Raw genomic sequence first — 27,659 nt, 5'->3', positions numbered from 1 at the left:
ATAGTCTCTAAACTCTCACAAATTATTGAATGTAAGAAAATTAGAACTCAGTATATGAGGACATAATAAAATCTTTTAGGCAAAGTATTAGGAGGAGTTTGCTGAACATAGACCTACATGAAAACATTTTGCAATGACGTTCTTAAAGATGAAGATACAATTCAGGATATATGACAATGCATGTGAAGTAAAAATGGTCAAGTACTAGAATAAAATTTATCATTGTCTTAAATGATATACAGAATAAAAGTAAAATAAAAATACATTAATGTTGGTATAGAATTAATTGTATATATAGTACAAACACACATGAACATATTCTTTGAATATTGAGTATGTAAGAATAAATTTTTAGAAAGTTATTCAAGACGTCTACAGGGAAACATATACACTTTTATTAAGAGTATAAAACATACCTAAATAAATGAAGAAATATATTTCATTGAATGGAAGATTTACTATCATGAAGATGTCGGTTTTTCCCAAATTGACTTATATTATGTTGGTGCAAAAGTCATTGCAGTTTCTGCAATTATTTCTAACCTTTTAAACCACAGTTACTTTTGCACCAACATAATAAATTGAGTCAAATTCTCAACTGGGTTTTTCATGGAACTTGATAAGTTGACGATACAATTTATATGGGCATTAAAGGTTAATACTACCTAGGATATTTCTGCAGATAGGCAGAGGGATAGAAAAAGTAACCAACAGAGACTGTCCAGATTCAGACTCACATTATTGAATAAGTTTCCCCAAATTAATTTTCAGAAAACCTTAGGTATATTCTTAGATGAATTCTTGCAGGGATTTATCAGGAAATAAATATACAAGGATGTTTGTTGCAGAACCATGCACAACAGTAAAATGCTATAAACAACCAAATAACGCTCAAAAACAGTGAATATCATAATCGTGCAACAGAATATTATAAAACTATCAGAACAAAGGATTACAATCTAATATTAAATTAAGATGCAAGTTTCTAAATATTTCATACATCATGAAGTCATTTCTATAGAGGTAAAAACAACAAACATGAAATATACACATATGTTTTAGGAAAATATAGAGATGAAAAACTATAAAAGAAAAGTGAGGCATATGAAAACCACTGGATTCATGGTGGTGGATGTGTCACTGGTTGGGTTTGACAACATGGGAGATGAATTGGTGATAGATTCTATAGTTATATGAAGGTCTTAACTCTTTTTTTAGGTAATGGTTGATGGTTACTTATAATATTAGTATAAATAGTTAATGAATATCTAAATGTAAGTGGGCCACGTAGGAAACAATGATAAGGTTATGTTATGAACCAAAAAATATGATTAATCTAAATTAATATCTTTGAAGTCCAATTATTTTCTTAAAAAATCAGATGATGTCACTCATCTCCTTTAAATTTTCTGGACTTTCTATTGGACTTTAAATAAATTAATTAAATAAATAAATAAATAAATAAATAAATAAATAGGCATAGTTTGTGATACTTTTGGTGCTATTGATTATATTCCTTCCATTTACCTCTTAATTCAATTTCAGGTTTGATGGGCAATTCTCATATATGTTGCCAACATGTGCCTTCTTTGTTTCTCAGTTTTTCTTTATCAGGGTGTTTTTAAAAACCTGGGAGCTCTCTTACCAGGAGCCAGGAAAAATGGGAACTAACACCCATAGTACGTAACTCAGGAACACACAGATACATAGGGCATATGGGGGAAGGGCACACAGAGCCTCCATGCTGTCTCTAGGCCCATTACCTGGAATCTCTCCATGTGTTCACAAACTTGGAAGCTCTCTGAACCCTGTCCTTTTGTGTTTTTATGGAGGCTTCATTACATAGGCATGACTGATTAAATCATTGGCCATTGGCAGTTTATCCAATCTCCAACCCGTCTTCCCTCCCTGGAGTCCACAGTTGGCTCCTCTGGAAACCAGGCCCCATCCATAGGTGCTTCCCAATGGTCACCTCATTAACATAACACAAGACACCTGTATAGCTCTCATCACTTCGGAAATTCCAAGAGTTTTAGGAAATCTGTGCCAGAAACTGGGATGGAGACCAAATATAGCTTTTCTTTTTCCGCCTTGTTTCATTTTTCCTGACAACCTCATCTGAAAATATTAAGTGGGAAATTTCAGAAATAAACAATTCATAAGTTTTACATTACACACTGCTCTGAGTACTGTGATGAAATCCCAGGTCATCCTGCTCTGTCCTGCCCTAGATGTGAATTATCCCTTTGTCCAACATATCCGTGCTGTATACGTTCCCTGCCTCTTGGTCACTTAGTAGCCATCCTGGTTATTAGACCAACTATTGCAGGATCATAGTGCTTGTACCAAGTAACCATTATTTTACTTGATAATGCTTCAAAGGGCAAAAGTCGTGATGCTGGCATTTCGGATATGCCAAAGAGAAGCCATATAGTACTTCCTTAAAGTGAAAAGCTGAACATTCTTGATTTAATAAGGAAAGAAAAAAAATGTATGCTGAGGTGGCAAAGATTTAAGGTAAGAAAGAACAAACTTTCTATTCATGATATTGTAAAGAGGAAAAAATAAATTAGGGCTATTTTTGCTGATGCACCTAAAACAGCAGAAGGTACAGCCACAGTGCATGATAAGTGCTTAGTCAAGATGGAAAAGGCATTACATTTGTGGGTGGAAGACATTTCATTGTTGTGGTTCCATGATCTTCCTTCTGACAAATTGTCAGAAGGTCAATAGCAGCCAAAAGCTATATCACAATGGCTGTCATTCACCTCACTTCATTTCCTCATCCCTCATCATCACAAGAAAGCTGAGTTCAGTACAATAAGTTATTTTGAGAGAGACGGGGGGGGGGGGGGGGAGAGAGAGAGAGAGAGAGAGAGAGAGAGAGAGAGAGAGAGAGAGAGAGAGAGAGAGAGAGAAACATTCACATAACTTTTATTACAGTGTATTGTTCTCTTTTATTATCATTTTTATTTTTTACTGTTAATAATTTTTATATTGTACTGTGACTTATTAAACTTTATCATAGGTGTGTATGTATAAAAAAAACATACATAGATAGGGTTTGATATTATCCGAGGTTTCAGGCATCTCCTGGGGATATTAAAAACTATCCCCTGCAGATAAGTGTGGGACTACTGTATGTGTTTCTTATTATGAATCATATCACAGAGGCCTTAAATGATCTGGCCAGTACCTCCCTCTCTTGTCTTAACTCAAGTCTCACCACTCATACCCGTATGTGTTTAGCAACAGTAACCTGTCCTATACATAAACATTGCTTATTCCCTTCTGCCATATGACCTTTGCATATGGTGGGCGTATCCTGTGTTTGGAATACTTTTCTCTGTCTCCTGTCTCCCAAAGAAGCAATTGATGAATTAACTCCCAGTCATCCTTCAGATACGTGGCGCAGAATTGGAAAGGTGCTCATTAAATCAGTTTCTTCTTCCTGGGCATTTAGCTAAAACCCATTTCCCCATCTTTCTACATTTAGGGTGAGACCATGTAATTAGTTCTTCCCCACAGAATGTGTAAGGAAGTTATGTATCACTTTGGGCCTGAGACAAGTCAGAGTGTGTGTGCCATTTTCATGATTTATTTCCCTTTCATGGATGTCACATAATGAAGGTAACAGAACTATTAGATAAAAGAAGCATGTACTGCTGTTTGGAGGGCCTATGCCCAGGAATAATGCTTCTCAAACAGGAATATCCATGCTGACTTTATGTAAGTTTGGTCACTAGTATTTGATGTTTGTGCTCGTGCTGTTCCTTTCCTCACCCTCACTAGTTGAGGAACTAAACTTAGGAATCCCGTTCTCAAGGAAGTCTTTTCTGACCCCTTCTCCAGCACACACACACACACACACACACACACACCATGGAATTGTTTAACTTTCTTTCATAATAATCCCTTTTGAATTTATACACTTCTTTTTTTATACACTTATTCTTTTTTAAATTAGTTTTCAGTGCACAAAACAATGTAATAGTTAGACATTTATCATTTATATGCTTCACACTGTATCAACCTCCCATCCCCCATCTGACATTGCACCCCTCTGACATTGCATACAGCCATTATATTTCCACTGTCCCTATTCCTAATGCTGTACTCTACTTCTTGTAACTATATACATATATATATGTATATATATGTATACATATATATGTATATAAACATATATATGTATATATACATATATATGTATACAAACTTGTAGTTGACATTCATTATTGTTCAGCTTCAGCTTCAGGTGTACAGTGCAGTGATCAGGCACCTACATCTTCCCTGAGGTGGTCTCCCTAATGAGACAAGTATCCATCAGATAACCTACAAAATCTTTACAATATTATTGATTACATTCCCCAAATTAACTTTCGTAACCCCGTGGCAATCTTGTGGTTACTGATTGTACTTTCTAATTTCCCCACCTTCCCTCTTATCTCCACCCCCCCATCTAGCAACCCTCAGTTTTTCCTCTATGTCTCTGAAACTTTCTGATTAGTTCATACATTTATTCTTTTCTTTAGATTCCACATATAAGTGAGATCATATGGTATGTGTCTTTCTCTGTCTGACTTATTTCACTTAACATAATGTTCTCTGGGTCCATCCATATTGTTGCTAACGGTAAGATTTCATTCTTATTTATGGCTGCGTAATACTCCATTGTATAAATGTACCACAGTTTCTTAATTCAGTCGGTTGTTTTCCATGTCTTGGCTATTGTTATACACTTATTCTTGTAATTATGTGATTAATGTTCATCTCTTCTACTGGACTATACTCTCCATGAGAGCAAGGCTATGTCTTTTTTTCCTCACCATTGTATCCATTGTGGGCACTTCACAAATATTTGTTAAATGGAATAATTGCAAATAAACTGACCACTTGGAACTATCATTCTATCTCAATTTGGGCCTAAAAGATTTTGATACTTGTTCTGCTTACTGGATTGCACTTCCCCTCCATAGAGAGTGACAAAAACTTGTACTCTTCCTGAGCTTCTCATCCAGTAAGTGATGCCTAACGACTATTTTGCAACAAGGTTAGTTTCTGGGTGCTAAATTTCCTTAAAATTTGCATTTAATCCGGGCCCACACCCCTGCCCATTAGCAGATTGTTGAGGCAGAGCCCACCATATGCTCAGGTCTTCTTCAATTATGACAGTTTTGTTTGAAACCTGAGCTTTCATTACCCAAATAAATACAGTTTGCTTTTGAGAACTTTGACCACATTCTTATCCTTCAAGTTAAAATCTGTGATTCCTGAAATTGTCTGCTTAGTTCTCTCTTTCTCTTTATTTAAGTCCAAGAAAACTTTCACTTCGAAGAGAAATAAATAATGTCCTTGTGACTTTCTCTCAAACATGGAAATGTACAACAGTTAATTTGGTTATTTTTCCCATAATTAACTTTGGCTAACCCTGAATTCCAACTTTACAAGGTTAGCTGCAATATTAAGCATGTTACAGTGTTTTTCCCCTAAAAATAGTATGTTAAATTATTTTCACCCTAAAATATTTATAACATAATATACATGTTTTATTAAGTGCTTTGGTTGCAAAGTTAATTTTTTATTTTGGAATATGAATATCTGTATCATTGCTGAAGTTGTAATCTTTTAGTCTAATGATATTTTCAGTACCAACATTCTGTGTAAATAGTAGACTTTGGCTGAGAAATCATATAACACCTTAAGTTTATATTGTGATTTACAGTTTTAGGATATATTTTCTGCACATTTTTTTATCATTGCCAAACAAACAAACAACAACAACAACAAATATATATATATATACATATATATATATATATATATACATATATATATGTATATATATATATATATTTATTTATTTATTCCATTTGTGGGTATGGACCCTGGGCTTAATGGAATTAATGTGACTTGGTCAAGGTCATGAAGCTAGTGAAATGCAGAGGCAAAACTTGTTTTTGGAGTCCAGTTTCCAGATGTTTCAAAAGACTTCTCCTTGCATTTCTTATTTTCCCTAGAAGCCTCAGAATGAGGATTCTAAGCAGCTACTCTTCGCTACTGTGTTCCCCCGAAAATAAGACCTACAGTATCCATATCTGAGTTTCTCTGGACTCTGCAATCTGCAGTCAGATGTTTTCTCATGATATTGGGATGACATCTCTAACAGAAGGCCACCAACGGAGGTATTGCGTTCTCCACAAAGCCAAACTTGGTTGAAGGTGCTCTTTTTCTCACTTGAATCAATCAGCAAGTACTGTATAAGTAACAAACAGCTTGGCATTGTGAAGGAGACATTCAAGTAAATATGACCCAGAGATAGACATTTGAGAAGCAGGTAATCAAGAAACAAAATTAGCATGTATGAAACAATGGATAACACAAACACCGTAAGTCCTGTATGAGCTTAGACTGTACTGAAAGTCAGAGGGACTGTTCTGAGACACAGGGACACAAACGGACTTCTCCAAAGTCACACAGCAAACAGGCTGGGATAGGGATTCACGTGTTAACCTTTTGCCACAGACATGCCTCAGCCCATACACTGAAGATAAGTGATGTGGGATTTCAGAAAAAAGGACAACTTTATCATGGTCTGTTCCAGAAGGTAAAATAAGGTCTATTTCACATGGAAAAATATAAGTAAAGGCACAGATGTAGAGGTGGCTTCTCGAGAGAGGGATACAAAGTTACCTATTTTTAAGGGCCTATGATGTCCTGAATTGATTCAAAATGTTTACCTTTCATGGTTATTTTGACTTTGGGGAAGAGCCAGAAATTGCATGGTACCAGATAAGGTCAATGAGGACACACATTAATGTTTTTATTTGACAGAAATTGATGTACAAGAGGCGATGTGTGACACGGAGCCTTTTGGTTGTAATTGCAAAATACAGTGAATGCTGCTGCCGAGTGCCATCCAACAGAAAGGCAGAGATCTTCAAAACGGGAAGTGGTGCATCGAACCTTAGTAACAGTGTGTGACAAGTTTCAATTTGTTCAGTGCAGCCAGTCATGTGTGAGCTACGATGGAGAGAAGATGTGTTTTAAAGTGTAATGTAAATCATCCTCCATCATGACAATGCTCTGTGTCACACATCACTTCTGGTATATGGCAATTTCTGTCAAATAAAAACAATACGATGTGTCCTCATCCACCCTATTCACTGAATTTGGGTGGATGAGGACACACCGTGTAAGGTCTGGCTCTTCCCCAAAGTCAAAATGATTCAGGACACTGAGGCAGCCACAATAGAGCAACTAAAGACACTCACAAAGGCGAACTTCCAAAACTGTTTCAGAAAGTGACAAGAGTGATAAGATAAGTATGTTCAAAGCGATGGGGAGTATTTTGAGAGAGATTAATGGCAATATGTCTTTTACTGTAATAATATTTTTTAAAATTTAGACATTTACTGTATTTGTTGATCACACCTCTATGGTATGCCAAACATTGAGATAAGCACTTTACAAACATTATGTTGTCCTGATAACATATCTGAAAAATGATATTAATGAGGCATTCTTAATATCCACACTTTCTAGTCTACTTGCTGGCACTATAAATGTTGTCCATGAAGGGCAATTGCTTATTGTTAAAAGCTCAGTCACCCTGTCAGGGTTCTTTAGTAGCAGCAACGAATCAGAAGACTTTGCCTTTTCCATTTCCTTCAGTGAATATATACCAGGCACTTTACAAATGGGTGAAGAAGGAAAATTTTAGAAACATAGTCTTTTCCTCAGAGAACTTGGAGTCTAGCAGAAAACAAAAAGAACACAAATAACCATTATAGAATAAGAATGAAACCAGAGAAGGGGTCAGTGATTAGCACAAAGTAAGCACCTACTACATGCCATGTACTGTCAGACCTACGTTATCTGCATGTACCATCTTATTTGTCTTCCAATAATCAGCCAAGAAGGGCACTACTCTGCCCCTGTTAGGAAAGAGTCAATTAAATCTCAGAGAAATTCAGAAAATTGTCCTTAGTCACACAGCTACAGTGACAGCTAATCTTCAAGCCATATTGGATTTACCCAAAGTCCATGTTCTTTACAGGATAGGTGCCCAATAAAAAGTAGCCATTATTATCATTTTATCATTTTTTTGAAACTTTGTTTAAATATTGCACTACACACACAATTCCCTAGTAGCAACTCAGAGAGAACCAGATTCAACCACACTAATTTAAAAAAAAATCTGCAATTTTCCTAAAGGAAATGATTGTGCATTACTTTTTTTCTCAGATCCTGATTTCTTACCATACACGTAGTCTTTTTAAGTCTAGGTAAGAAGATGGACCTATCTTAAGTACTACATAAGTTTGGCCATAGGAGAAAGCTAAAGAATAGCAGCACTGACCTAAATTCTGCAGGCTGAATAATACAGAATCTCTAAATGACAGCTTTGTCAGAGATGGGAGCTCAGCCTTGATTTAGGTACCTATTGCTTTTTTTGAAACTTTTCTGTGACTTGGGAGTTATTTCTTAGAGTTAAAGTATGCAGTAATAGAGCTCTGTTCATTCTGGTTTGCAGAAGAGGACCCATTTTTATTCCCAAACTACATAGGCATGAAGCTAATGTATGGTTCCTTAAAATCAAATTATTACAAAAAACAAAGACTTTGATCTCATTTAAGATATATTTCATTCATTAGAAGAATGCTATTGCCTGCACATCAACATAACAGTTCATGTTCAAATGAGTTTCTGAATCAGATAATGATAGGTACAGATTTGTGAGTATTGATGTTCTGTCATAAATATGTCCTTCTCTTTGATTAAAAGGCTCCTGTGCCTTTTAACTAAGTGGATGGTTTGTTGCACTTCTTCTGGCAGTTTTAGATGAATTCTAATTTAATTTTCCTGGGAACAAGAGTCAGTACTACAAAGTAATGGAACATACATTTAGTATGATTCAATTAATAATACAAACAGGAATATATTTTGGAACAAAGCAAGCTACTTCTATAATTCATAATAATAAACAATTAAGCAAGGATAAGTACGATAATTACATAAAAATAGTGAGAGATTGATCTTGCTATAAATTTAAACAAATTATAAAACGATAATAATTAATACAGTGTGTTACTAGCACATGGACTAACATATCAAGAAAATAGTATAGAAAGTGCAGCATTACAGTTTTATCACATTAATTTTTTTTAAATTTATAGAGAACTCCATGTTAGGAAAAAAGTGAATTGCCCAATTCAAAAATGAGCAAAGTATTCGTACAAATAACTTACAAAAATGGAAATACAAAGAGATTTCTTGAACATATGAAAAATGTTCAACTTCACTAATAATAAGAGGATTGCAAATTGAAACAGAAATCTAAACATTTGCTAGCATGCTTTGTTGGTGTAAGATGGGGAAACCGCCACATCCATATATTAATATTTCTTGTTGAAGTGTAGACTGATATGACTTCACAGATTGATATGACTTAAAGTGGAGGACACTTTACTAAATTTATCGACATTCAAAATGCACATATATTTTCATCCAGCATGTCTTATTCTAATAGTATTTAACACATATACTTGCTCATGTCAGAACTGATATATAATGAAACATGGCCATCATTGCATGTTTTTAATGATAAAAAAATGACCTAATTTTTATTCATAGTGCTGCTCAGTGGAATATCACGTAGCTGTTGCAAAGGTGTCTCTGTGTGCACCTGTCTTCAAAATGCATTGTTGTTCAGTCAAATCGTGCAAGGTGCATAACAATGTGCATAGTATGCTATAATTTGGGGGAAAAACATTATTTGTATCAAAGATCTTTGGAATGATACACAAGAAATGGAAAACAATGTTATTTGGGGGGAAGAGGACATGTTTGGTGGCTTGAAAGACTTGCCTGGAAGTAGAGTCACTTAGTTTTATGTTTTGTATGTTTTGGAAAAAATAAGGTTAAACATTTCCTCCTTGTCTGTATTTTCATAATCATGACAGTAGGTACCGACGCGAGATAAAATGGCATGTTTTATATTACGTATTTGTATTTCAGCAACAATCTTAAAACAACCTTAAGGCCTGAGTAGAGAAGCGTGAAATACTCAAAGCAAGTGGCAATATTTCGGCTAGGAAAACTGGGCTTATCATAGTGAAAACAGATATTAAGAGCAGGGCGAAGATGTCTTCAAGCCAAAAGCCAAAGTAACTTTCACGGAGCCCTCTAGTACTACGTACTAATGGAGGCTTAACACTGCCGAGGTTTGCGGAGCTTGCGGTTGTAGAGCCAGGCTGAGCCTGAGACAGTGGCTGAAATGCATCAGCCTGTGGGCTCCTGCTACACGGTTGGCTACACCAGTGTGACCTGCTTGCTCAGACCTCTTCTGGTCTGACCAACTTCACTGGCTTTAGAGATCCTTGAAGAATGCAACGCTGGAAGGATGTTTCGAGATGCTCTGGTTCCAATCTTTATAATTCTAACAAGAAACCTGATGCTGTAAGAAAGGTTAAGAGAGTTTCTTTAGGTCATGAAGCGAGGTGGGAAGCCGACTAGTTACTGGGTTTACTGACTCCCAGTGCAGAGTTACATTTGCTGTATACACCGTGGTTTCAAGGGCCTTCCTTGTTTTCACTTGGTCTACTGAAACAAGAATCCTTCAGCAGGCAGGTAAAGTGGTCAGTGTGCAGGTGTAAAAGCCCTGAGGACTCACAACGCAGATGTGGAAACACAGCTTCCGCTTTACCATTGTTTCTATCCTGGGAGATTTAACTGGGCAGGATATCTGAACATAGAGGTTTTGAGGAGCGCTGCTAAGGTAGCCACAATGCTACATACCAGCTAAAAGTACTGTTATGTCACAATTGTTGCTGTTGAACCCACGTAACATTCCTTCTGACTTAGCTTCCTGGATGCTTTCAGGGGATGGAATCATTGGCATGTCTTTTAATAATTCAACTATAAAGTAATGAAAAAGAAAGAAAATGAACATTAATAGATTCCTACCATGTGCCATGTTCTGTGTTTCATGTCTGAAGATTCGGGGATTAAAAAGATATAGTTCCTCCCCTCACGAAGCCCAATGACTAACGGGAGACAGTGAAGCAAATACATTGATGAAAAACGATGTCATATATACTATAGAAAATGCATCTTTACTATGTACTGTCACGCTGAATGGAGGCTCTAGTAGCCTGAGGACAGGCAGGGATGAGTCTGGAAATGGACTCAGTAAAGGTTTTGTAGAGTAAATGATGATTGTGACTAAATAAATGTTGCAGACTAACAAGGTGCCGGGAACAACACATGCCATGGAAGGAGCATTGAGAAAGCAAGACCTGTTTTAAATTCCTGTTTATGAGGGTTAAGTTCTTCACTATCTGTACTTATTTTATACTTACCTTGTGTATTCTATTTCTTTGAAATACGACATCTCAAATTCCAAGAATAATTCAAAGTGCAGAATAAGTCTGTCCATAATCAAAACTGGAGTCGTGTCTAGGATGTTGTAAGAAAAATGCTCTAGTTCTTTTTGCTTCATGTAAATCCATTGTTATATTACTCTTCCCAAAAAGGTTAGGCGAAAGCACTTTATAAAGAATAAAGAGCTACATCTATACATGTGATTATGACAATAAGGATGATGATGGAAACATCTGCTTTGGTTCATGGCAGAAGAGAATTCTCTTCCATGTGATCAATTTATTGGGAAATAAAGACTGCTTCTCTGTTAGCAAAAACCCGGAAAAGAGGTGCTGTCACAAGAAAATGACTTGATAGTGTCTTGACATATCAGCATGAACTGAAAGCAGATAAATGACTTCCACTGGTATCTGAGAGTTGGGAGAAGAGGCACTGACAGTTTCACTAATAACTCCATTTCTTCAAGCAAAAAATTCAATAAGAATGATGGCATAGTTTGAGGATTTGCATTTGTCATTTGTTGTGATCGGAGTCTAGCCTTTTTGAAATAACAAGAGTAAGACATCATAAAAGCCAAAGAGATTGTGTGTATGTTTGTGTGTGTGTCGGTACATGTGTATGCTCACACAGTATACACACATACGTACACATAGAGGTGTATATAAATATATGTACAACCATCAATATCACACACTTACATACAGACTTATATCTAATGTGTTATCTGCAGGTGTCTTTCATATACTCTTTTATTCTGTGAATATTTTTTTTTTCTTTCCAAATAGCACAGGCACATTTATTTGAGCCACGGTGATGAACATCACTCTGGAAACTGACGTCATTACATTACTGACACAGCAGTCATAAAGAAAATATCAGAACTGACTAATATCTAATGTACTAGATGCTGCTTCTAAATGCATGAGTTCCCGGTAATTAAACCTGCTATGCTGAGTGCTTTAACAAAGGATCTGAATTGGAAATAATTTGTCTCTATGGATTTGATAAAATTATTGCAATGAGTAAAATTTCATTAATTTGGGCTAATATCAAATATTTTCCTCAGAAATTTAAATGAATACCAAGCTACATAACAATGTTTTTGTTTGCTTTCTATTTACTTTCTCTTTTATTAACTACACAGAGCAGGTTAGAAGGAGTAGTGGACTAGTTATAAACAAACATACATCCAAGAAATATTGTGGGTCATTGGACTGTACTCCACCTAAGTATCAGGATTAGCTAGGAAAATAAGACAGAATCTTAGGCCTCAGATTCAGTTTTCATTGCACAGAGAGGTATATAGAAGAGGTAATTTGGGTTGTAAGGAAATAAACCCAATAAAATTTGCCCAAGTACAGATGAGGGGCGATTTTCACTTTTGTGTAAACATGACCATTTCATTGACATTAACAAGAAACATAGTAGCATATAGCTGGGCCTTATAGAACTGGAACTCAATTGTCAAGAACTAATGTCTCTCATTCTCATTCCCTCCCTCTCTCTCCCCCTCCCTCCCTCCCTCCCTCCCTCCCTCCCTCCCTCCCTCCCTCTCTGTCTCTCTCTCTCTCTGTCTCTCTCTCTCTCTCTCTCTCTCTCTCTCTCTCTCTCTCTCTCTCTCTCTCTCTCTCATTTATGTATAGGCATGTGCATAGGTGCACACACTCACCAAGGCCTCCGTTCATCCCTTCTCTCTTTCCTTTTTTCCCTTTCAGCTTGTCTATTGTACTCTCCTTTTTGGGAACCAGCTTTTCTGTTCACTCTTTGTGTCATTTTTTTCATAATTGTAACTTGAATATAGCTATGCTTTATCTTGGCACAAACTCTGGCCTCAACACTGCATTAATTTTTATCTATACAACATATTACCATGTGGATAATCTGTCTTCTAGTTTAGTTTCTCAAGAAGAATCCACTGTGCCAATGGATTGTCTAGTCTTGGTTAAATTTAGGTGTTATTACCAATTGTTTACAGTGGAGACATGTGCCACATGTGCCCCTCCTTTCTGGAGTTCTGTGGGGTGAGCAAATTAACTCTCATGTTCTGGTAAGTTATAAATAGTGAAGCTAAATAATTTAGGCATCTACTGTCCACTTCATTTACTAGTCATCCTCTGTAATTTGACTTTTTAGATTAAGTTCAGTCAGTTAATTGACAAGTAGTTTTTCAGCACTTGTTAAAGATCATCACTTTTTTAATCTCTATAGAGACACTTAGGCAGAACATCTATAAGTTTAAAAGTGAGGTTAAAGCATTTATTTGGGTTTAGGATGATGCCGTTTCTCGGAAAATAAGACCTAGCTGGACAATCAGCTCTAATGCGTCTTTTGGAGCAAAGGTCTTCTATTAATTTTGCTCCAAAAGACGCATTAGAGCTGATTTTCTGGTTAGGTCTTATTTTTGGGGAAACACGATGACTGTGAGTTGGGGAAAAACAAGTGCGTATGTGATGTCAGGAAATGAGCAACTCTTGGGGACAAATTTATTTGGGTTATATCTTGGCTCTGCTCTGATCTGGTAGTGTTCCCTAGAGCAAGCCATTTATTTTATGTGAGACTTACCCTATCTTTAAAATGATGTCTTGGAGGAAGTCATTGAGAGAACATGACTATTGGTTGGTTGACCCATGATCAGGAACAGGCAATCAGAGAGGCTCCTCACCCCCTCCCCTGTCATCGGAATATACTTTCTGGCCACCATTTCTATAGCCAGAGCCATTTTCAAGGACACACCCTTAGAGAATAACATAGAGTTGAGACTGTCTGGACTGAGGATGTGACTGAAGTCATTTAAAGCCTCTATATTAAGCTTTGAAGATTCTGGCAAGCAGATGTAGAGTATACTTGTCTTGCAGCAACCCAAGACAAGCCTTGTATGTAACTTTCCTTGCTCATTAAACTTGCCACCTACCACTCTGGAGTGTCCTGACTCTTTCTTCAGTGTTTCCTTGCCCTCCATATCCTGGGTCCAGTTTCCAATTTCACCTGGGAAGCTCCCGAGGTTTTGAAACAACATGTCTATGTTATAATATTTTCTAAGTTTCCTTCTAGCTTTGAAATAAAGTTGGTGTTACCTGTTGTTGAAATCCTTAGTATTGGACTTTGTGATAGAAAGAGTAGGATAAAAGAGAGAAATATCAAATATCACACCAATGTTTCTAGCCTAGTTTTATAAATTCAGAAATCCAAAATTCATATATATATAAAACATGCATTTTGTTGGGGTCAGTGCATCCCTAAACATCTTAAGCCTAGAGATGAGTTACATGTTTAGTTTGTTTAAGAAAGGTAATTGCTTATCACAACTTCCATATATATGTGGTTTATATATCTTTGTAGGAAAGCTGAAGTGAAAGTTAGGTGTTTTTTGTTTTTTGTCATGGGTTAGAAAAAGTGGTTATGTGTGATTTTTGATAAAATAGTTTTGTTATGCTCTGGAAATTAGTTGTAGATTTTAGCAAACCTGATTCCCTGCTTTGTGAAATGGGTAACCTGAAGAATAAGAAAGATCTGTCAGGAGAATAAATGAGCAAGGTCATTTGATTAACAGGCAGCCAGGTGTTAAATTTAATTGCCTCCAGAAAAAATGAAAATTTTACTATACTTCCTAATCACAGTAGACTTTTACAGGAGGAAGGAAGGTGATGGTGTACATGGCAAAACTCGTATTTTAAAGAAACGTGTGTTCATGACAGATGTTTAAATTATTTTCTCTTTATTAATAGATGTTATTATAAAATATTTAAAACAGAGAATAGAAAGTAATATACCAAAAGCCACATTTCTGTCATTCAATAGTCTCGAATATTAACATTTACTATATTTACTTCAGATTAATTTAAGAAGTAAAATAACTACAGATCAAAGTGAAACAAACCCCCAAGATAACTTTCTTGATCCAGTTTCCCATTTTTCTCACAGAAATTTAAGATCTTCAATTAATTTTCTTCATCATGAAAAGGGAGACATTATGTTTATGGCCACATACAAGATCCATATATTTATATGTACATACAAATATACAATATGGTATCCATGTTATATATTCTTAACTTTTTAAATTAGTTTTAGGTTTACAAAGCAACGTAATAGTTAGGCATTTACACCCCTGACAAAGTGATAAACCCCCCAGTTTACTACCACTCTGACATTGTATATAGCTGTTACAATACCATTGACTATATTCCTTTTGCTGTATTTTACATCTATATTTAATTATAGTTGACGTTCAATATTATTCTACTTTAGCTTCAGGTGTACAGCGCAGTGGTCAGGCATCTACACAGTCTATGAAGTGATCCCCCTGATAAGTCCAGTGCCCATCTGGAATTCCACATAATCTTTACAACATTATTGATTATATTTCCCATACTGTATTTCATATCCCTGTGATTATTTTGTGACTACCAATTTGTACTTTCTAATCCCTTCACCTCTTCCCTATCTCTACCCCCTCCCATCAAGCAACCATCAGTTTTTTCTCTATATTTCTAAGTCTATTTCTGTTTTGCTTGCTCATTTATTCTGTTCTTTAGATTCTACATACAAGTGAGATCATACGGTATTTGTCTTTCTCAGTCTGACTTATTTCACTTAGCATAATATGTTCGCAAAATGTATAAAACTGATATCAGTTCTTCATTTTAAAAGTTTTATGAGAATTATCTGTATAGATATGTATTAGCTCTACTTTATTCTATTGTGTGATTATGCCACTGTTTATTTATTCATTCTGTTTTTTAACAAGCACTTAAATTGTTTCCAGTTTTTATTATTAACCACATGAACTTTCTTGTTTAGATTTCCATGAAGATATGTGCTAGAGTTTCTCTCCACATCCAGAGGTACAGAGGCTGGTCTAAGGATACACATTCTTCCATTTTACCTTTTATTGACCAACTGCTTTCCAAAGAAATTATATGAATTTATGATCCCACCAGCAATGTATACGATATCCTACTTCTTTTTATACTAACCATCAACTGAAAATATCAGACTTTTAAAATTTGTCAACATGTTGGATATTAAAAAATAGTTCACCTTGTATGATTTTTATTTCCTGAATATTAATGGAATTAAAATATTTTTATGGGTTTGTTGACTATCCTGGTTTCCTAGTCTATAAATTGCCTTTTGTGGAGTCCTTGACAGTTTTCTACTGAATTATCTATCCTTTTCAGTAAAGTATGTAAAAATAAATTATTGATGCTTGCCCATTAATAATTATCTTTTATCAGTTGATTAATTTTTTTTAATGTTATCTATTCTCAGAAGTTTTAGTGTACTCACATTTATTAGTATTTTCCTTTGAAAATAGGAAGTACCTGCTATTTATGAGTTCTTTAAGAAATATTTTTCCATCTTAAGGACATAAAAAGTCTTATATTTACTTGGTAAAATTTTAAATATGAACATTTAAATATTAAAATAAATAATTAAACCCATCTGAAATACTTTATTTTAAATACATGGTTATGTTTCCACAAGGATAACTGATATAATGTATTGAGTAATCTGAAATTTTCAACTGACTTTTAATACTAACACTGTCCTATATCAAATTTATATACAGGTGTTACTTTTTTCCTGGGCTCAGTATAAAATGGTGTTTAGCAAGTTTAATCCTATGACCTGTTTTTTCTTTTGAATATCATTTTCTTTTTTACTTTTTTCACTTTCTATATGAATTTATAACTAGGGTTATACAAAAGGTAGAAAAATATTGAAATATTAATTATAATTATGTTTTTTGTATGGGTTAATACGGAGATATTTTCATCTTTGTTACGTTAAATCCTCTTTTCCATGAACATGTTATGTATGTCTATTTTTCATGTCTTTTTATGTTTTTCAATAAAATCTTTATATCTTTCAATAGATTTATTTGTAGGCATCTCATAGTGATGTTACATGGTAACTAGGAAGTATTATTTTATTGGCTATTACTAACTAATAAGAATGTTATCATTATATGAAGATTGAACTTTGCCCGAGAAGATTGGTACATACTCTAAAATTTACTAAGTCTTATCTTCACAGTTTTGGATAAATTATATTTTATGCAAATAGGGAAGATTTGTCTCTATTTCCAAGTATTATATATTTCATTACTCTTTTTTGTCTTATGACTCTGGCAAGGATTTATAGTAACATTTTGTGATTTCATTGTAGATTACTTGGGGTTTTCCATAAAAATATATCATCTGTAGATAGGGACTGTTTGTTTTATCTTTTCCTTTTTGTTCTGTATGCCTTTTATTTCCTTTTCTTATTATACTGGCTAGCGTTTCCATTACTGTAACAGTGGTAAGAGTACCTAGTTCCTGATGTTAGGGGATAAGCATTCAGTCTTTTAGAAATATGTATTATACTAGCTTGAGTATTTTTGAAAATGCTTTTTATCTATTTGAGTAATTTCCCCTATATTCCTAATTTTCTGAGCATTTTTATATTGTAAATGTTGAATGTTGTCAAATGCCTCTAGTGTTGTGTTTATGTGATTTTTCTTATTTATCTTGTTAATATGATGGATTACATTGATAGATTTTAAAATGTTAAAGCAAGCTTACATCCCAGAAGTTACCCTGAAATTACATCCCTGAAATTGGCTAACATCTTTGTTGAAAAACAAGGACTTTACCACATTTTCTAGTGGTATAAGCATCTTTGTATAGTAACAAAGATGGTTTTTGTTTTTTTGGTAAGCATCTAAGCATCTTTGTATGGTAAGAATTTTTGGTAAGCATATAAGCATCTTTGTATGGTAACAAAGATGGTTTTTGTTTTTTTGGTAAGCATCTAAGCATCTTTGTATGGTAAGAATTTTTTTAACAATTAAAAAAATTCTACTTCACCAGTACAGAATAAATTCAACCAATTGTTGTATTGTTGATGGGATCATAATCTTATCTATATTTTATATTCTTATGTCTTTCTTTCAAGTCATTTCATATCACCAGGATGTCAATGTTTCTTTTACCCATATAGAACTCTTCTTTTTCAATTAAAGACTTTAACCTTCCTTCAAGGTCATGTAGAATCTTAGCTTCTCTGAAGAAGTTTTCTGATTTCCACACTCTCTGCACACCTGACATTTTTATTATTATGCAAATGTCAACTGTTTATCATTTGGCAAATATTGAAGTCTAGTACTTTGTTGTGTTATTGTTTTATGTGTTTAAGTGCTGCCTTTCATCAAGTCTCCACCTGATTAAGTTAAAGTCTGAGTATTTATTATTTAAGTATTGTTTGAAGCACTGTACTTGATACCAATCTGCAGCCAAGTCTTAGGACAATGGTTGTCCTAAAGCTGTGGTTTTCAGAATTTAGCATGTGTAAGAATCATTGGGAGGGTGTGATAAAACACACATTTCTGGGTTCAACTTTAAGAGTTTCAGATTTGGTAGAAATCTAGATATGTGAAACCCAACTATTTTCATTAAATAATTGTATAGTTGTTATCTCCCCAGTCAGAAATCACTATGTAAATAACAGATGCATGCATAATCAGTGACCAATCACATCACTTCCTTCAAGGACTGTCAGTTATTGGTCATAGTACATCTGTTATTCAGTGCTTGCACGATCGCAAAGTATGTAGTTGTACTGTCACCTTACCTCCCAGTGATATATGCACATGAAATTTTACAAAAACAGATGATTGAAAGAGGAAATTGGCCCACGAATATGAAAGTTTAGCAAATAAATAAAAATTAGTAATTCTAGAATAGAAATTCAAATCTAATATCAATGGAGTTATAGAAGAAATAGCTGACTGTAAGAATGTTCACATGTCCACCATTCTGTATATATTTTTCAAGAGGAATTTAGTAAAGGGGAATTTATCAACAGAAATCAGGAGTATAATAGCAGTGAAAAAGATGGAGATATCCCAGAGAAATACACTGGCAAAAATCTTCACATTAAAGGAACTCTAGGGGATATTTTATGAATTTGAAATGCAAAACATCAAATGTTGAAACTGATTCAAACTTAGAAGAGATTGTGATAATTCACCAAGACATAGAAGAGATACTTACCTTAAATCATAAGTTATATCATGAGAAGGAAAGCACTGTTCAAATTACTTTTGATAAGTTTTCCAAAGAAATAAAACATTAATTCTCAATATTTTTAGTATTTTAAAATACAATGAACACACAATGTGATATATAGATGATATATTATAGAATTGTACACTTGAAACCTATGTAACTTCACTAACCATTGTCAACTCAATAAACTTTAATAAACAATAAAATACAATGTACTGAATAATTTTAAGTTTTTATATATTTTTAATTACAGTAAGAGTTTTAATTTTTTGCCAAAATATTTAAATATTTAAAGAGAAAATTATAATTTTTCCCATTGATTATCAAAACTGTTTTACATGGTTTCAGTTTCTATGGTTATTTTTATAGCTATTCTCACTATTGTACAATATGAGAACTGTGTAGAATTAAATAATTGTTATCAAAGAAAATCTTTATTCTTTGTGAAGGGAGCTGACTGTATTCATGACACTCATTAATCTCTATTGGTAGGAAGAGGGCAGAAGGGGTTTAACTTCTTATCAGAGCCAACCTATTTTTATGTTGTGAGTAATGTTTTAGATTCCTGATAATTCCATTAGCAAAGGAGTAACTGCAGCTTTGCCACTGATTAGTTGGGGCAATTTTTAAATGAAATACTTGAAGCCCACAGAAAACTAGAAAACAATACATCAAAATTCCATTTTAAATACTAACATTGTGCCATATTTGTTTTATATCACTGTACTCTAAGAAATAGAACATTGTATTATAGTTAGATTGTAATTGAAGCTTCATCTATCCTGCCTTCTTACCCAGAGGTAATCACTACTGTGAATTTGGTGTGGGAGATAGGAGAAATGTTTATGATAATACGGTGTTTTGAAAGAAGCATTAGCTTTGGAATGAGACACAGGTTGTGTTTATTTCTAGGATCAGCCACTTATAAACTAGAGATTTAACTTCTCGGAGCCTTAGTTTTCTCATATATAGAATGTGGATAATCTTACTTGTTGCAAAGCATTGAGTAAGGATGAGAAATAAAGGATAGAAAGCTTTTCACACTTAGAAAACTCTCAGTATGTTGTAGATATTAACATTACTATGATTATTGGTTTGTCTGCTGTCCACCCAGGAGAGTTTAATATGGAGAGACAGCTCTAATGTTTTCTGACATTGCATTGTTCTTTCTCTTGAGCAAACCCACAGCACTTCCCCTGAGTAAATGGAATCATTCCTCAATTTTATCTTCCAGTTTTGAAAGCAGCTATGGCTAAGTGGCTCACTGCATTTTCATAAGCAGTCCTGCCCTGAAGCTCACAGCTCACTATAGCAAATAATCATATAAAGTGAAGATCTTGGGTGTGGATTCTACATTAGAGAGAAAATGGTTCTCTATAATTATAGGCGGTTGGAACCCTGGTCACCTTGTATACATGTCAGGCAATTTACCATCTGAGGCATAATTCCCCCACCTCCAAAGTTGTGAGAATGTTTGCTGAATGAATTTGTTTGGCATCAAATGTTATTTGTTCTTTTCTTGTTATAACCCTAAAGACTAGTGTAAGGAAAAATAAAAGGGGCATCCTAAGGTATTCTTACCATTGGACGATTTATTTCAGCACTAACACAGCTGAAGGGGCATTTTAAAAAATTCCCTTTTCTGAAATCAGGCCTCCTTGGTTTTCTCCTACAGACTTCATTGGCAGTCTGGGCCCCTTCCAACGAATCAATAAATAAAGCCCAGTTAAGCCACGTTTATTTCGAGAAGCAAATAGCATTCAGTGCATTACCGTGGCTCAGGCGCTGTCCATCAGCTGAATCAGGACGCAATGATGGCTGAGGCTTTGAGGCTCCATTCTGAAGGGAAACCGCAGCTTCAAAGGCAGGAGAATGGATCAGATCACTTAGATTTATGTGTTGCCCCGCTTAATTGTCTGGAGAATAAACTAAACTCTGTATTTTACTTGAAATGTGTGGTCACCTGCTTCTTTGATGTACTGTCCTTTATCAAGACTTGGCTGTTGTGTTTTATCTTTTAATGACTTTATAGCAATTAATAACTATAAAGAAAAACATTTGATAATTACCTACTATTTCAGGTACTTTTTTTGTATTTTATCTTATTTAATTCTCACACTCCCACTGAATAACAAAGATTTCTAATTTTACAGTGGTAGCAAGCTATGTGTTTATTATTCAACCCCCTGCTTGTTACAATGGTTTGTTTACTTGATTTATCCTTTCAACTACATTTTAGTCTTCTTAAAGGCAAAGAACAGGTCTCATTGAACTTGTAGCCTTCCTGGAAACTTGCTTGGTAGGTGCTCAGTAAATACTTATTGATTAAATGAATGAACTAAAGAGTTAAGATTAATTTGGAGATCCTGAGAAGTAGTTAACTTATTTCCACTTTGGTAAAAGTGGTATCATGTGATTTTTATTTTGATGTAAGGGAACCAAGAGTGTCTGCTACAGAACAGCTGAGTGACCTTGGACAAATCATTTTACTTCTTTGGGTTTCATGCAAGGAAGAAAAGATAATTTTTGAATGTTTCTTCTAGTTCTAAAATTTGCATAATTTCTTTTGGAAAGAATTGGAATGAGGCATGCTTTTTTCGTAATTTTACACTTAAGTGTCCTTTTCATCATAATGGCACCACGAGACACACCACTGCCGGGTCTATGGAGAGAGACAACAATTATAATAAGTCTGGGGAAGGGGTGATTCTACCTTTTTTTCTGTGAAAGTCCAGAATCCTTTGGTCTCATCTAGCCATCATTAACAAATACAGTAATAGTCATATAAAGGTTTCTTATGCAGCAATTTCCTTAGAAGATAATATAGCTGAGAATCAGGATTTAAATAAAGATCCTTCTTAGTAGTTGTAATTTAATAAAGCATATGTACAATTATTTGTATATAATTAACCTTCAATCCTAGACATCCCATGAGGGCAAGAATAAATCGGTCTTGTTCACTACAGCATGGTTTTTGGGACATTGCATGCTACTGGGTAGAACCAGAAACTTGCTGCTTCAGACCCTAGAGTTGTGTATTCACAAGAAAATGTGCAGCATCAGCTCAATAGCAAATCAATGCTATAAGCTGTTATGGAGAATGACTGCTTATTTCTCTGAGGTACCCTCAGGGGCTTGCCAATAATGATTTTTGTATATCTCCTGGAATGTATTTTTTCCAAGTTAGAGCATCAAAGTTTTAAAACATTGGGTGAAAATTCATCTAACATTTTATTTTTCACTTGAAGAAAAAACACATAGATAAAAATTTCATATATAAGCATGTATCTGTCTTTTATTGTATTACGGGAAAATGGCAATGAAGTCGTAGCATAGGGCTTGCATTTTAAAAACACTTTGGCTTCAGACAGCATAGTACGTTGTGAAGGGGCAAGTCAAAATGTGGAGGGCTCAGAGAGACAAAGGCAGTAAGTGGTTCACTGGACAGCTGGTTGTGGTGTGGACACAAGATAGTGCAGAGCTGTGGAGTGGAGAGAAGCATTTAAGAGATGCTTGAGTTGTAGAATTCACTGTACGAGTAGTTGGTGGTTGATAGCATGTGGAGTATAAGTAAAGTTTCAAAGATGACTTCACATGTCTGGCATAAGGTTGAGAGCAAATTGAATTCATTTTCAAATGGATCCAAAGTTTGATCTATTAATTTATACTTAGCTCTAATATTTATATTCTTCATTCTTATTTAATTTTTGTCTATTTCTTAGAGCTAAATCATAGAGATGTAGTCAAGTCTCTGTTCTTTCTTTTCTTATTATTATTTGGGGAGAAATAGTTCATTGCTGTTTTTTAAAATGTATATATTATAAATAATTCTCTTTAGCCCTCGAGTCAATTTTCTAGATTGTGCAAGATTAATGTTGACTTTTCTCTGTTTATCTACATTTGCCTGGGAAAAATATGTGCTGGGTGTTTTTTTAATGTATTTTGCTTTTAATCATTGATTATGAAAATCCTTGTTCAGTAGAATCATTTTACGATTTTTTTCTTTGGTTTAACTGATAGATTTGATTTTAAGTTTAGTTACACATTTATGCTTTTTTCTTTTATATTTTTCTACTCTTTTCTATATGAAATATGTTTTACAGTTTTTGTTTTTGTTTTCAGTGTTTTTTCATTATATCAAGAGGTAGTTTTAAGTGTTTCCAAGATACCATGTAATCTGTATTCATTGATTATCAAAATCAAATAATAAGATGTACATTTTCAGTCCTCATCCAAGATGAGGAATTAATATACTCTCTAATAGTGGTTGTAGACCTAGCCTGACTCGTAGAAGCATCTCAAGTGCTTTTAAAAATCCTGATGTCCCAGCCATGCTGTACTTAACCATTAAATCAGAGACTAAAGTGTGGAACATAGCTATCCCCACACATATAAAACAACAACAACAACAAAAAAAAAAAACAACCCAAAACCCTCCCCAAGTGATTCCGACATTCTCTTAAGGCTGAAGATCAGTACTCCATTTCTCTTCTTTCCATCAGACAAATCCTACCCAAGCCTGTAGGAATTACCTATTGGAAGAAGCTACATCAAAACTTAGTATCTTCTTAGAGCAGTAAAAACTGTATCTTTGTCAGGATGTCACGTGTTAGGGATTTGGCTAGGGATCAATGGGGAGAAGTTTTATTATCCATAACATTGCAGAAATTTCTTGGGCTTATTCTACTGGCGGATGGGACAGTCTGCAGTATCCACGGGGCTTTACTCACATGTCAGGCATCTTGGCAGTGATGTATGGAAGGCTGGACTCAACGGGAATTATCCAATGGAGCATCAAATTGTGTCCTCTCCAGCATGGTGTGAGTGTGAGTGTGAGAGTGAATGTGAGAGTGTGTGTGTGCTTTGTGTATCAAACAGGAGCATAATTTTTGTTTTGCACAGAGTACTTCTAAGGAAATGGAATAGCTGCCATTTTATACTCAGATAGTTTTGTTTTTAATTTCCTTCCATTTCTAGAAATTTTCTTAATGTCTTCATTACCGCTTCTGTACTAAGTATTCTGATTTCTTTCTTATGGAGCCTTTTTAAAAAGTAAACCTTTAATTGAAATATAACATACACAGGATAGCTCAAGTTATAAATGCACTGCAAGTTGAATTTTCACAACATCAATTACTGAAGAGAAAAGGAAATATACACCCATGAAAAGATGTGTATACAGTTGTTCATAGAAGCTTTGTTTGTAATAGTCACAAGCTGGAAACTATCCAAAGGTACATTAACAGGTGAAAGTATAAACATATTGTGTTATATTCATATAAGGGGATACTATTTTTAAATAAACACAGTGAACTATTGATGCATACAACATGGATGAATCTCAAAATAATTATACTGAGTATAAGAAGCAAGACAAAAAAAGAGGGCATACTAAATGATTACATAAAACTCTAGAAAATGCAAATTCATTTATATAGTGACAGGAAGCACATCAGTAGATGCTGATCTGGCAAGTGGAAGGGAAGGACAGGAGAGAAGAGTATGTTCTCTAATTTGGTTGTGGTGGTGGTTTCATTGGTCTACATGGGTCAAAACTTATCCAGTTCTGCAATTAAAAATTTGCATTTACTATATATCCCATTTATACTTCATTAAAGTTATTTTGTTTTAAAATGTACAAGATCTGTGTAATGACATCCAGATGAAGAAACAGAAGATTATCTAACCAGAGATGTCCCCCTCATGCCTCTTCACAACTACTATCTTCAACCATGACATCAAGGGTAAACATCTGGATTTTTAACTCCATAGATCAGTTATGTCTATTTTTGAACAGTATGTGCTGAAGAGCAAAAGTTCCTATTTTGATAAAGTTAAATGTATAATTTCTTTCCTTATATGGATCATGCTAATAGTGTCTTATCTAAGAAATCATTGCCTAACTTATGATTGCAAAGTTTTTCTCTTGTGTTTTCCTTTAGAAATTTTTTAGCGTTAAGATTTACATTTCAATCTTTAATCCATTTTGAGTTAATTTTGTGTATGATGTGAGTTATGAATTTATGTTTCTTTTTTGCATGTAGATATACAATAATTCTGACACAATTTGTGAAAAAAACTATTTTCAACTTAATTGCCTTTGCACCTTTACCAAAATCAACTGTGTGTTGGGAGGGGTGATTCTAGACTGTTTTCTCCCACTGATCTTTTTTTTGTTGTTTGTTTTGCTTTGTTTTAATCTGAATGCAAATTCCACACTGTTTGGATTATAGAGGCTGTTGAAAATTTTTGTAGTTAGGCAGTGAAATCCTCCAGCATTATTCCTCTTTTATGAAGTTGTTTTGGATATTCTAGGTCCTTTGCATTTATATACTGGTTTTTGAATTTCTACTAAAAAAAAAAAAATTCTGCTGAGATTTTGAATGGGACACCATTGCATTTATAGATCAACTTGGGGAGAATTGATATCTTAACAATATCTTAACAATATTAATTCTTTGTATCCATGAACACTGTGTATCTGTCCACTTATTTAGGTCTTTAATTTTTCTCGGCAATGTTTTGTAGTTTTCAGTATGCACACCGTGTGTCATATTTATCCCTGAATATTTTCATAGTGTTGATACTCTTGTAAAATATATTAAAATGTCAACTGTTATTGTTGATTTCTACTAATAGAAATATAATTTACTTTTATAGGTTAAGCTCATATCTTGCAACCTTGTTAAATGCACTTACTAATCTACTGGCTTCTTTATAGATTCTGTAGGATTTTCATCATAGAAAATAAGTGCGTATAGACTTTGACTTCTTCCTTCACATTCTGGATATTTTTATTTCCTTTTTGTCCCTTACTGAACTGATTATAAACTCTAGTTGAATGGTGAGAGCAGTCAGACTTGCTTTATTCCTCATGTAGGGAGAAAACATTCAATACTTCACCAGTAAGTACGAGTATGCTGTTACTTGTATGCATTTCATAGATGCCCTTTATTAGGTAAAGGAACTTCTAGTTATCTAGCCTTGTGTAACAAGTTAGAGCATATTTCATGGCTTAAAACAACAAATATTCAAAATCTCATAGTTTCTGTGGGTTAGAAATCTGGAAACAGTTAACTGAGTGATTCTGGGTCAAGGACCTACATGAGGTTGTAGTCAAACTCTCTGCTGGGACTGTACTGATCTTTTTATTTCATATAATTTTTATACATTTATATAATTTTTACTATTTTCTATATCTATATAGTAATTAATATATTCACATATATTTTAGATGTACATTGTTAAATTCATATATATGTATACATTATAAATGTATATTTAAATATGCACTCATAAAGCTTTCACAAAAATGTTTATTTTGATTTATACTCTCATGATCAAGTTAAAAATGCTCATGTTACCTCATTCAAATAGCAGTTTTAATTAAAATTGTTTTAATAATAAAAGGGATTCCCCAGGGTAGTGTTTCATTTAGCATATTTACATTTTTTGTTCACAAAATTAAAATTTTTGGTAATTAATGGAAAAATATTCTACCTGTTTACTATGAGCCTCAGGATCAATCATACATCAAGATTTACTTATACCTGATTTAGATGGTACTTCAATGAAACTGGACCTTAGACTTTAGAATTAATGTTGGAAGGAATTAAGACTTTAGGTTTGTTGGGATGGAATGAATGTATCTTACATAGTAGAGGGATATGAATTTGAGGGGGCAAGGAGTAGAATATCATAGACTAAATGTTTATGTACCTCCCAAAACTCATACGTTGAAGCCCTTACCTCCAATGTGATGATATTTTGAGATAAATCTTTTGGAAATAATTAGGGATAGATTAGATCATGAAGGTAGGACCCTCAAGATGGGATTCATTCCCTATAATAACAGACATCAAAGAGCTTGCTCTCATTCTTACTCTATGTCCTTGGACTGAGGACATAGTAAGAAGGCAGTCATCTACAAGTCAGGAAGAGAGATGACAGTAGAAACCAAATTGAATGGCATCTTGATCTCGGTTTCACAGCCTATGGAGAAATAAATTTCTGTTGATTGTCACCCAATCCATGGTATTTGGTATAACAACAAGAGCAGACTAATTTATGAACTGAGACAAAGATTTAGGTCTGAATTGAATTCAGTTGATTTCCTATGAAAATAGTAACATCAGCATTCTTCAAAAAAATCATGACAGTACCCACCACATGTAGTGCATATTATTTACATAAAGAACCAAATTAAAATATTAGAACTAA

Source organism: Rhinolophus hipposideros (assembly GCF_964194185.1).
Source record: "Rhinolophus hipposideros genome assembly, chromosome: 10".
NCBI lineage: Eukaryota > Metazoa > Chordata > Mammalia > Chiroptera > Rhinolophidae > Rhinolophus > Rhinolophus hipposideros.
This window is presented reverse-complemented; position numbering follows the sequence as displayed.